Source organism: Heptranchias perlo, chromosome 2 (assembly GCF_035084215.1).
Source record: "Heptranchias perlo isolate sHepPer1 chromosome 2, sHepPer1.hap1, whole genome shotgun sequence".
Taxonomy (NCBI): domain Eukaryota; kingdom Metazoa; phylum Chordata; class Chondrichthyes; order Hexanchiformes; family Hexanchidae; genus Heptranchias; species Heptranchias perlo.
This window is the reverse complement of record NC_090326.1, coordinates 133,455,990-133,467,123: the sequence shown is the minus strand read 5'-3', so window position 1 is coordinate 133,467,123 and position 11,134 is coordinate 133,455,990.

Genomic DNA, 11,134 nt, shown 5'->3' with positions numbered 1-11,134 from the left:
ATCCCCTCTAAACCTCCCGCCTTTTACCTTGAATCGATGTCCCCTTGTTATAGAACCCTCAACGAAGGGAAAAAGCTCCTTAGTATCCATCCTATCTGTGCCCCTCATAATTTTGTACACCTCAATCATGTCCCCCCTCAGCCTCCTCTGCTCCAAGGAAAACAAACCCAATCTTCCCAGTCTCTCTTCATAGCTGAAGCGCTCCAGCCCTGGTAACATCCTGGTGAATCTCCTCTGCACCCTCTCCAAAGCGATCACATCCTTCCTGTAGTGTGGCGACCAGAACTGCACACAGTACTCCAGCTGTGGCCTAACCAGTGTTTTATACAGCTCCATCATAACCTCCTTGCTCTTATATTCTATGCCTCGGCTAATAAAGGCAAGTATCCCATATGCCTTTTTTACCACCTTATCTACCTGTTCCGCCGCCTTCAGGGATCTGTGAACTTGCACACCAAGATCGCTCTGACCCTCTGTCTTGCCTAGGGTCCTCCCATTCATTGTGTATTCCCTTGCCTTGTTAGTCCCTCCAAAGTGCATCACCTCGCACTTTTCCGGGTTAAATTCCATTTGCCACTGTTCCGCCCATCTGACCAACCCATCTATATCGTCCTGCAGACTGAGGCTATCCTCCTCGCTATTTACCACCCTACCAATTTTTGTATCATCAGCGAACTTACTGATCATACCTTTTACATTCATATCCAAGTCATTAATGTAGACCACAAACAGCAAGGGACCCAGCACCAATCCCTGTGGTACCCCACTGGCCACAGGCTTCCAGTCACAAAAACAACCTTCGACCATCACCCTCTGCCTTCTGCCACTAAGCCAGTTTTGTATCCAAAGTGCCAAGGCACCCTGGATTCCATGGGCTCGTACCTTCTTGACCAGTCTCCTGTGTGGGACTTTATCGAAGGCCTTACTGAAATCCATGTATACCACATCCACTGCGTTACCCTCATCCACACGCCTAGTCACCCCCTCAAAAAATTCAATCAAATTAGTCAGACATGATCTTCCCTTGACAAAGCCATGTTGACTATCCCTGATTAATCCTTGCTTCTCCAAGTGGAGACTAATTTTGTCCTTCAGAATTTTTTCCAATAATTTTCCTACCACTGATGTTAGGCTCACTGGCCTGTAGTTCCCCGGTTTTTCCCTACTCCCCTTCTTGAATAATGGTATTACATTAGCGGTTCTCCAGTCCTCTGGCACATCCCCTGTGGCCAGAGAGGTTCTGAATATATGTGTCAGAGCCCCCGCAATCTCCTCCTTTGCCTCACACAGTAGCCTGGGATACATTTCGTCCGGGCCTGGGGATTTATCCATTTTTAGGCCTGCTAAAACCGCCAATACCTCCTCCCGCTCGATGTTAATATGTTCGAGTATATCACAGTCCCCCTGCCGTATTTCTATGTCTACATCGTCCTTCTCCATCGTGAAAACAGATGCAAAAAATTCATTTAGAACCCCTCCTACATCTGCCGGCTCCACACACAGATTGCCATTTTTGTCCCTAATGGGCCCTATTTTTTCCCTAGTCATCCTCTTACCCTTAATATACTTATAAAACATCTTAGGATTTTCCTTTATTTTGCTCGCCAGTGTTATTTCATGGCCCCTCCTTGATCTCCTAATTTCTTTTTTAAGTATCCCCCTGCACTTTTTGTACTCCTCTAGGGCTTCCTCCGTCTTTAGCCTTTTGTATCTGCCAAAAGCCCTCCTTTTTTTCCTAATCCATTCTCGTATATCCCCTGACATCCAAGGATCCCTGGAGTTCTTGGAACCACCCTTGACCTTTACGGGAACATGTTGCCATTGTATGGTCTCAATCTCCCTTCTGAAAGACTCCCATTGCTCCGATGCGGATTTTCCTACAAGCAGCTGATCCCAGTCCATTTTGGCCAGATCCTGCCTTATCCTATTAAAATCGGCCTTCCCCCAATTTAGAACCTTTATTTCCGGCCCCTCCCTGTCCTTTTCCATGACCACCTTAAATCTCACCGAATTATGGTCACTGTCACCAAAGTGCTCACCTACTAGCACTTCTTCCACTTGGCCGGCCACATTCCCTAGAATTAGGTCCAGTACCGCCCCCTCTCTTGTCGGACTTTCTACATGCTGGCTCAAAAAGCTCTCCTGGATGCACGTTAAGAATTTTGTACCCTCTAAGCCTTTTACACTCTGAGTATCCCAGTTAATATTGGGGAAGTTGAAATCCCCCACTATTATTACCCTATTATTTGCACAATTTTCTGAGATTTGCCTACATATCTGTTCCTCGATCTCCCCCTGACTGTTTGGGGGCCTATAGTACACTCCCATCAAAGTGCTTGCCCCCTTTTTGTTTTTAAGCTCCACCCATATGGCCTCATTAGAGGAACCTGCTAATATATCATCCCTCCTTATGGCAGTAATTGATTCTTTAATTAATATTGCGACCCCCCCTCCTCTTATACCTCCCCCTCTGTCTCGCCTGAAGATTCTGTACCCCGGAATATTGAGCTGCCAGTCTTGCCCCTCCCTCAACCATGTCTCTGTGACAGCAACAATATCATACTCCCATGTGTTTATCAACACCTTCAGTTCATCCACCTTATTCGCAAGACTCCTTGCATTAAAATAGATGCCATCCAGCCTTGCCCTCACATATTTGCCCTGTCTTCCAAGCTGACTTGTTTTTTTCTCTATATTTGGCTGCACATCACCCCCTATTGTAGCTCCACTCTGTATCCCATCCCCCTGCCAAGTTAGTTTAAACCCCCCCCCCGCAAGGATATTTGTCCCGCTCTGGTTCAGATGCAACCCGTCCGACTTGTACAAGTCCCACCTTCCCCAGAAGCAGGCCCAGTGATCCAGGAAACTGAAACCCTCCCTCCTGCACCAACTCTTTAGCCACGCATTCATCTGTTCTATCCTCCTATTTCTATACTCACTAGCCCGTGGCACTGGGAGTAATCCAGAGATTACAACCTTTGAGGTCCTGCTCTTTAATCTGCTACCTAGCTCCCTAAATTCTTGATGCAGGACCTCATCTCCCTTCCTACCTATGTCGTTGGTCCCAATGTGGACCACAACCTCTGCCTGCTCACCCTCCCCCTTGAGAATGCCCTGTAGCCGCTCAGTGACATCCATGACCCTGGCACCAGGGAGGCAACAAACCATCCTGGAGTCACGTTTACGGCCACAGAAACGCCTGTCTGTTCCCCTTCCGATAGAATCCCCTACCACTATAGCTCTTCCACTCTTTTTCCTCCCAGCCTGTGCAGCAGAGCTACCCCTGGTGCCAGGAAGTTGGCTGCTGCTGCCTTCCCCTGATAAGTCACCCCCTCAACAATATCCAAAGCGGTATATTTGTTTGAGAGGGGGACGGCCATAGGGGACCCCTGCACTGCCTGCCTGCTCTTCTTACTCTGCCTGGTGGTCACCCAATTACTTCCTGCCTGTACAACCTTTACCTGCGGTGTGACCATCTCACTAAACGTGCTATCCACGACGTTCTCAGCATCGCAAATGCTCCTTAATGAATCCATCCGCAGCTCCAGTGCCGCAATGCGGTTTGTCAGTAGCTGCAGCTGGACACATTTCCCGCACACATGGTCGTCAGGGACACCGGAAGGGTCCCTGATTTCCCACATAGAGCAGGAAGAGCATAACACGGAGCTGGGCTGTCCTGACATGACTTACCCTTTAACTAATTAATTCAAATTAAATGAATCCCACCAATTTCACTTCAATTAAAAAGGTATACTCAAGGGCCCTTGCTGAACAGCAGTCCCCCACTACACAACAGAGACCAGAGAATCCACAAACTCTAACCTTAGACAAATTCAGCAGGAAAATACTCACCAGCCAATCACTTACCTCTTCCTTGGTGACGTCCCACTTGGATTACTTTTTGCTCCTTATTTATCTTAGGTCCAGGAGTTTAGACCCTGTGATGTCGCACAGTAGTTGTCTCTTGGTGCAGGTCTGCTGCTGCTTTTATTCCACAATCTCAGTCTTCTACTCTCAGGTCCACTACCGCTCTGCAGGAAAAGTTTGGAAAAGCAAGGCAAAGCAGCACCTCCTTCCCCCACTTCACCAAACTCCCACACTTACCGAACTCTCAGCACACTGTGTAATATCCGCACACCGTGCAGTCCGCACTGACAGGCCCCTGTATTTCTGCAGTTGAGACTCAGATGAGTCAGGCCTGCCCCACCTTCAGGTACCAATTGAATCTAGCTAACCAATTAACTTGCTACAGCAGCTCTCTGCTGAAGCCTGACAGAAACTTAGAAATTTAAACTTTTAAATTGACCTACTGGGACCAATTCTCTACCTCAACATGACCGAGGAGGATTGCACCCGACGCCTGAGGTTCACCAAGGAAGCCGTGACCGAGATCTGTCAACTGGTGCGGCCACAACTGCAGCCTCAGAGCAGGGCGAGGACAGCATTGCCTGTGGCTGTGAAGATCACCGTGGCGCTGAATTTCTACGGCTCAGGATCATTTCAGGCCTCTGCTGCCAACATGTGCAACATTTTTTTTATTCGTTCATGGGATGTGGGTGTCACTGGCAAGCCCAGCGTTTATTGCCCATCCCTAATTGCCCTTGAGAAGATGGTGGTGCGCCGCCTTCTTGAACTGCTGCAGTGCTGTTAGGAAGGGAGTTCCAGGATTTTGACCCAGTGACAATGAAGGAATGGCGATATATTTTCATGTCTGGTGTGTAGTGGTCCTTCCAGTTTTATTCTTATTATAACTTTTTTTAGCGAGATTGTACAACTGAGTGGCTTGCTAGGCCATTTCAGAGGGCGATTAAGAATCAACCATATTGCTGTGGGTCTGGAGTCACATATCGGCCAGACCAGGACGGCAGGTTTCCTTCCCTAAAGGGCATTAGTGAACCATATGGGTTTTTATGACAATCCAGTAGTTTCATGGCCACCATTACTGATTATAGTTTTTTTTATTCCAGATTTTATTTAATTAATTGAATTTAAATTCCCCAGCTGCCGTGGTGGGATTTGAACTCATGACTCCGGATTATTAGTCCGGGCCTTTCGGATTACTAGTCTAGTAACATAACCACTATGCTACTGTACCCATAACATCTCGCAGTATGCAGTGCACTGCTGCATTCAGCTGCCTTCGTCAACAAAAAGGGCTTCCACTCCCTGAATGTGTTGCTGGTGTGCGACCACACGCATCGAATCATGGAGGTCGATGCCCGCTATCCTGGGAGCAGTCACAATGTCTTCGTCATGCAGCAGTCCAAAGTACCAGCTATCTTTCACCCGACTCGGCAAGTCAAAGGCTGGCTAATGGGTGATAAGGACTATCCCCTCATGCCGTGGCTCATGACACCGGTCAGGAACCCACACACACGTGCACAGCAGGCCTGGACCGGTATGGAGGAGCCGTGCAGCACTCCCCTGAACGGATGGGCAGATTTGTGGTGGTATGCTGCATCCTGCACAACCTCACCATCATAAAGGACCAGCCTTTGCCACCAATGATTGGAGAAGACCCTGTGCCAGAATTGGAGGAGGAGGAGGCTGAGAAGGAAGAGGAGGAGGAAGAGACTGAGGAGGAGGACGAGTAGGAGGGGGTGGAGTCGGAAGAGGAAAACGGAGGAAGACGCAAAGGTGCAACAGGAACCACATGCCTTGACTGCAAGGGCTATGCGTGCTCGCCTGATCCAATGTCCGATATCAATAATGTCAACTACATCCTCCAACTCACCAACAGTCCAATACTCCCCACCTTTCTGCTCCCACAAGACAATCAAATCGTCCTCCATCTGATTGCACATTGGTTTCCCCCTCAGCTCATTGCATAAATAAAAACCACCACCAAATGCAAATTCAAAGTCTCATTTATCAATGAATAAATGAAATTGTGCAAACACACAGAACTATTCACTCTTGTGCATTCCCTTAATGCTTGTTGTTCGTGTGCCTTTACCTATCATTGTGCTCCTACGAGGTGCTTCCCCAATGGCTGGAGCATGAGTGGTGGAAGGCTGCTGGCCTTCAATAGAGGAGCATGCAGGTGGCCTTGGAGGACGACCTTGAGCAGCTCTGGGCCAGGAGGGCCCGGCTTCAGACTGCACCATCTCAGCATGGGCTGCAGCAGTCTGGCCTGGCTGGCCAGTAGGCAACAACGGGGCACTGGTGGAGTGGCAGGGGTGGGAGCAGGAAGGCTGTCATCCTGAGAGAGGACAGCAGGTCCGACTGCCATGGCGCCACTGCCACTCTCCCGGGGCGGCACCTCAGCAATCCTGATGACCAGCTGGAGAACGGATTGCTAGAGTGCTGTGATGCCCTGGAAGCCCATTCCACAGTGGTCCCCAGAGCCACGATAGTAGCAGTCTGAACTTCCAAGGCAGTAGTCAGACCTTGAGTGGCAGATGTTTGTGCTGCAATGGAAGCTGTGACATCAGTCATCAGACACTGCATCAAGGTGGGTTCCACAGATGCGCTGATGGAGGTGACCACTCATTCCATGTTGGAAAGGATGGGCTCCAAGCTCTGCGCAAAGCCTGTGCCAAGTTGGAGCTGGACTCCTCCATGCCCCTTCTCATTGTGCACAGGCTTTCTGGCAGGCTTTCCAGTGCCCCAAGAATTTGGTGGTGTACACCCATCAGTCGTCTTCTGTAGCCTGGCCCAACAAAGTCCTCATCTGACTCCTGTGCAGCAGAACTAGTGAGCGACCTCGCCCTCCGGTGAGTTGACTCCTGTGGTATCCGTTCCCCCCGCCCCGGCTCCTGCGCACTTGTGCTCGGTGTCTCACCACGTGCAGATCCCTCCTCTAACCTAACCTCTAAAGCACGCACAGTTTCTGAGCTGGTGGAAGCAAGTGTCAGATCGAGTGATGGTGTGGCTTCAGTGTCCTCCTTCTCCTCCTCCTCCTTCTCCTCCTCCTCCTCGGACGGTGCCGCCACATGTTCTTGGGTATCTGCAATGACAAAGGGAAACAGGTTGAGCTGTGAAGTGGGGAACGGAGCAAGTAAGACGTGTGTGCTGACAGCATCTACAGCACGTGATTCAGAAAAGATTATGCGAGGAGGGAGATGTGGGAAAGGAGAAGGAGCATTAGATATGAAGAGTCCCCCTACATCGGGACCTCCAGTGTGGCATGTTGTCACGGCTGCAGCGATGGCCTGCCCAATGATCCAAAGCACTGTCTCCTCTGTGGGGGTGAGAATGCTTAGGCGTGCCTGTCCTCCCTCAGGTCTCTCCTGCCCACGGCTGTTATGCACCACCTTCTCCTGCAAGGCAGAGAACAGTGGATCAGTGAGTATCCTGCAAGGTGTGTGGGTTATGTGCCTGTCATGGTCGTATAGCTGCCAGTTTGTGTGACCTCTGAGTGGTGGTTGTGTGGCCTGCAAGTGTGGTACTATGTGCAAGTGAGATGCAGCATGCCGAGTGCAGCATTGCGTATGGATGGGCAGTGTTTGTGGGTGGGTGGGTGACGGGGAGTGTGATGTGTGGAGCAGTGGTCCAGTTGGTAGGATGTGCCTCTCGACACACGAAGTTCATGTGCTGCCTGCATAGGAGCCATCGGGCACAGCGTACTTGTGCATCACACGACCCTGCCCGAAAACGGCCCTTATCGAAATTTTCCCCCCTTGTATCCAGGAATATTTAGTACCCACTTCTGCCCTTTTTTGAGCCAGGTCTCTGTTATCGTCATGACATCGTTTTCCCACATGGCTATTTGCGCCTGCAGCTCACCAACCTTGTTTACCACGTTTCGTGCGCTTACACACATGCATTGTAAACCAATCTTAGACTTTCTTGTTCTCTCTCTTAGTCTGATCCCACCTAATACTGTACTATGACTTGCTCTAGTGCTATCTGTCTCCCACAATCCTTTGTGCCCCTTGTTTCTCTTTTCCATTACTACATCCTGGTGCCCATCTCCTGCCAAATTAGTTTAAACCCCCCCCACCCCCCGACCACAGCACTAGCGAACCTCCCTGCAAGGACATTGGTCTCAGCTCCATTGAGGAGCAACCCGTCCGGCCTGTACAGGTCCCACCTTCCCCAGAACTGGCCCCAATGCCCCAAGAATCTAAAGCCCTCCCTTCTGCACCATCTCTCCAGCCACGCATTCATCTGCTCTATCCTCCTATTTCTATAGTCACTAGCGTATGACACCGGGAGTAATCTGGAGATTACTACTTTTGAGGTCCTGCTTCTTAATCTCTTTCCTAACTCCTTAAAATCTGCCTGCAGGACCTCATCCCTCTTTCTACCTATGTCATTGGTCCCGATATGGACCACGACCTCTGGCTGTGCACCCTCCTCCTCCAATGGCAAACATTTTAAGAAATAATTCATAATTCTCAACAGATAAGCATTCCCTTGAGGAATGAAAACGCCACAGGAAAAATGATCCAACCGTGGCTAACTAGAGAAGTTAAGGATAGTAATGGATTAAAAGAAGATGCTTACAATGTTGCCAAAAAGAGTAGTATGCCTGAGAATTGAGAAGGGTTTTAGAAATTAGCAAAGGATGACTAAGAAATTGATGAAAAGGAAGAAAATTGAATATGAGAGTAAACTAGCAAGAAATATAAAAACAGATTGTTAGAGCTTCTACAAGTATGTAAAATGGAAGAGAATAGCTAAAGTAAACGAGGGTCTCTTAAAGGCAGAGACAGGAGAAATTATAATGGGGAATAAGGAAATGGCAGAGGCGTTAAATAAATATTTTGTATCTGTCTTCACAGTAAAAGACACAAAAAAATACCAGAAATATTGGGGAACCAAGGGTCATGAGAGTGAGGAACTTAAAGTAATTAAGATTAGTAAAGAAAAAGTACTGGAGGAATTACTGGGACTAAAAGCCAACAAATCCCCTGGACCTGATGGCCTACATCCAGTAATAGGGAAAATGCTACAATTTATTATTGAAGATGTAGTAATAGGGCACTTAGAAAATCATAATATGATTAGGCAGAGTCAATATGGTTTTATGAAAGGGAATTTGTGTTTGACAAATCTATTAGTTTTTTGAGTGTGTAGCTAGCAGGGTAAATAAGGAGGAGCCAGTGGATGTAGTATGTTTGGATGCATTATATTTCAAAAGGAAATCGATAAGGTGCCACATAAGAGATTGTTACACAAGATTAGGGTTCATGGGATTGGGGGTAATATATTAGCATGGATTGAGGATTGGTTAACGAACAGAACACAGAGAGTAGGAATAAATGGGTCATTTTAGGGTTGGCAGGTTGTAACTAGTGGGGTGCCGCAAGGATCAGTGCTGGGGCCTCAGCTATTTACAATCTATATTAATGTCTTAGATGAGGGGATCGAGTGTAATGTATCCAGGTTTGCTGACGATACAAAGCCAGGTGGGAAAGTCAGCTGCAAGGAGGGAGCAAAGAGGCTGCAAAGGGATATAGACAGGTTAAGTGAGTGGGCAAGAAGGTGGCAGATAGAGTATAATATGGGAAAATGTGAAATTATCCACTTTGGTAGGAAGAATAGAAAAGCAGAATGTTTTTAGAGCTAAAGCCTCCAAATCATCAGTCAAAGTATTCATGAGGAAGCTTTTTTTTTTATTTGTTCATGGGATTTGGGCATCGCTGGTGAGGCCGGCCTTTATTGCCCATCCCTAATTGCCCTTGAGAAGATGGTGGTGAGCCACCTTCTAGAACTGCTGCAGTCCGTGTGGTGAAGGTTCTCCCACAGTGCTGTTAGGAAGGGAGTTGCAGGACTTTGACCTAGCAACGATGAAGGAACGGTGATATATTTCCAAGTTGGGATGGTGTGTGACTTGGAAGGGAACGTGCAGATGGTGTTGTTCCCATGTACCTGCTGCTCTTGTCCTTCTAGGTGGTAGAGGTCGTGGGTTTGGGAGGTGCTGTCGAAGAAGCTAAGCCTGAGTTTACAACCTTGACCAACAGGTGCTCAGCGGGCCTGGAGTCATCACACTTTGTATGTTGGCCTGAAGAATGGTCTGACAATCATGCAGTGCTGCACAGTTGAGGATTGTGGATTCTTTAATTGATGTCGCCAAACTGGAGAGGCTGCATGGCAATGCTTAAATGATTCCATGAATTGCTGATGTTGAGTTACTAAAAGATGTTTGTAGGAAGGCCCTATGAGGCCTGAGTCCCTGAGCACAGCTGCTGAAGGAGGCCTGGTTCTGTCCTCTGACCAGCAGGCTGCACCTTTTGCAATTCCACCTGCACTTTCTGCTCCTCACTCGACTTTAGTGCTTCAAAGAGTACCCCCTCCTATAGCTTGCTAACAGACCATCCTGTGACGGTATTTCCTACCGTTGTAGAAGGTGGTGCAGAGTGCTGTGATGTGCTAAGATGAGGCTGTACAGTTGGCTCGAGTGAGCTCTCCCCTTGGGCACCTGGAGAAGCAGGCGGAGAACATTCCTTACAATGATTGCAGTAAGACACCTTGAAATGCTGCATTGATTGCCTCTGTAGGAGGCAATGGGTAAGTGAGTTGGTATGGAGATGAACAATGAAAAGCAAAGGATAATGGTCATGAGCTTGGGGATGCTTCCCAAATCACTCTTCCCCACATGCTCTATTGCCCCCAAGCCCATAATCTCAATGGCCCTCTTCTCATAAGAAGTTACGGGTCGGAGATTTGATGACCCTCTCCTTTCTGCGAGTGCTGTCTCCTGTTGTGTGCAGCTTTCTCCCTCAAGCAGATAAAAAGGGACATACGTAAAAAAAATGATTGTGAAATTTGCACCAGAACAACAGCCACTTTATGTGAATGTGTGAACATGTAGCTGTAAGGAACCTTGTGCTGGCATTGTATTTGATCCTTGATACCTGGCTCACTGAATGGAAAACACGAGCAGCGCTGTGATATGGCAACATGATGTGGAGATGCCGGTGATGGACTGGGGTTGACAATTGTAAACAATTTTACAACACCAAGTTATAGTCCAGCAATTTTATTTTAAATTCACAAGCTTTCGGAGGCTTCCTCCTTCGTCAGGTAAATGTTCAGGAGCTCCTTGAAGCCTACGCATTTATACATCACAGAACAATACATGGTGTTTACAGACTGCCCCTGCAACTGCCCGTTGCCAAGGCAATCACCGTGTTCAGACAGAGAGGTGTCACCTGCAGAACCCCCGAATACACATTCAACAAAA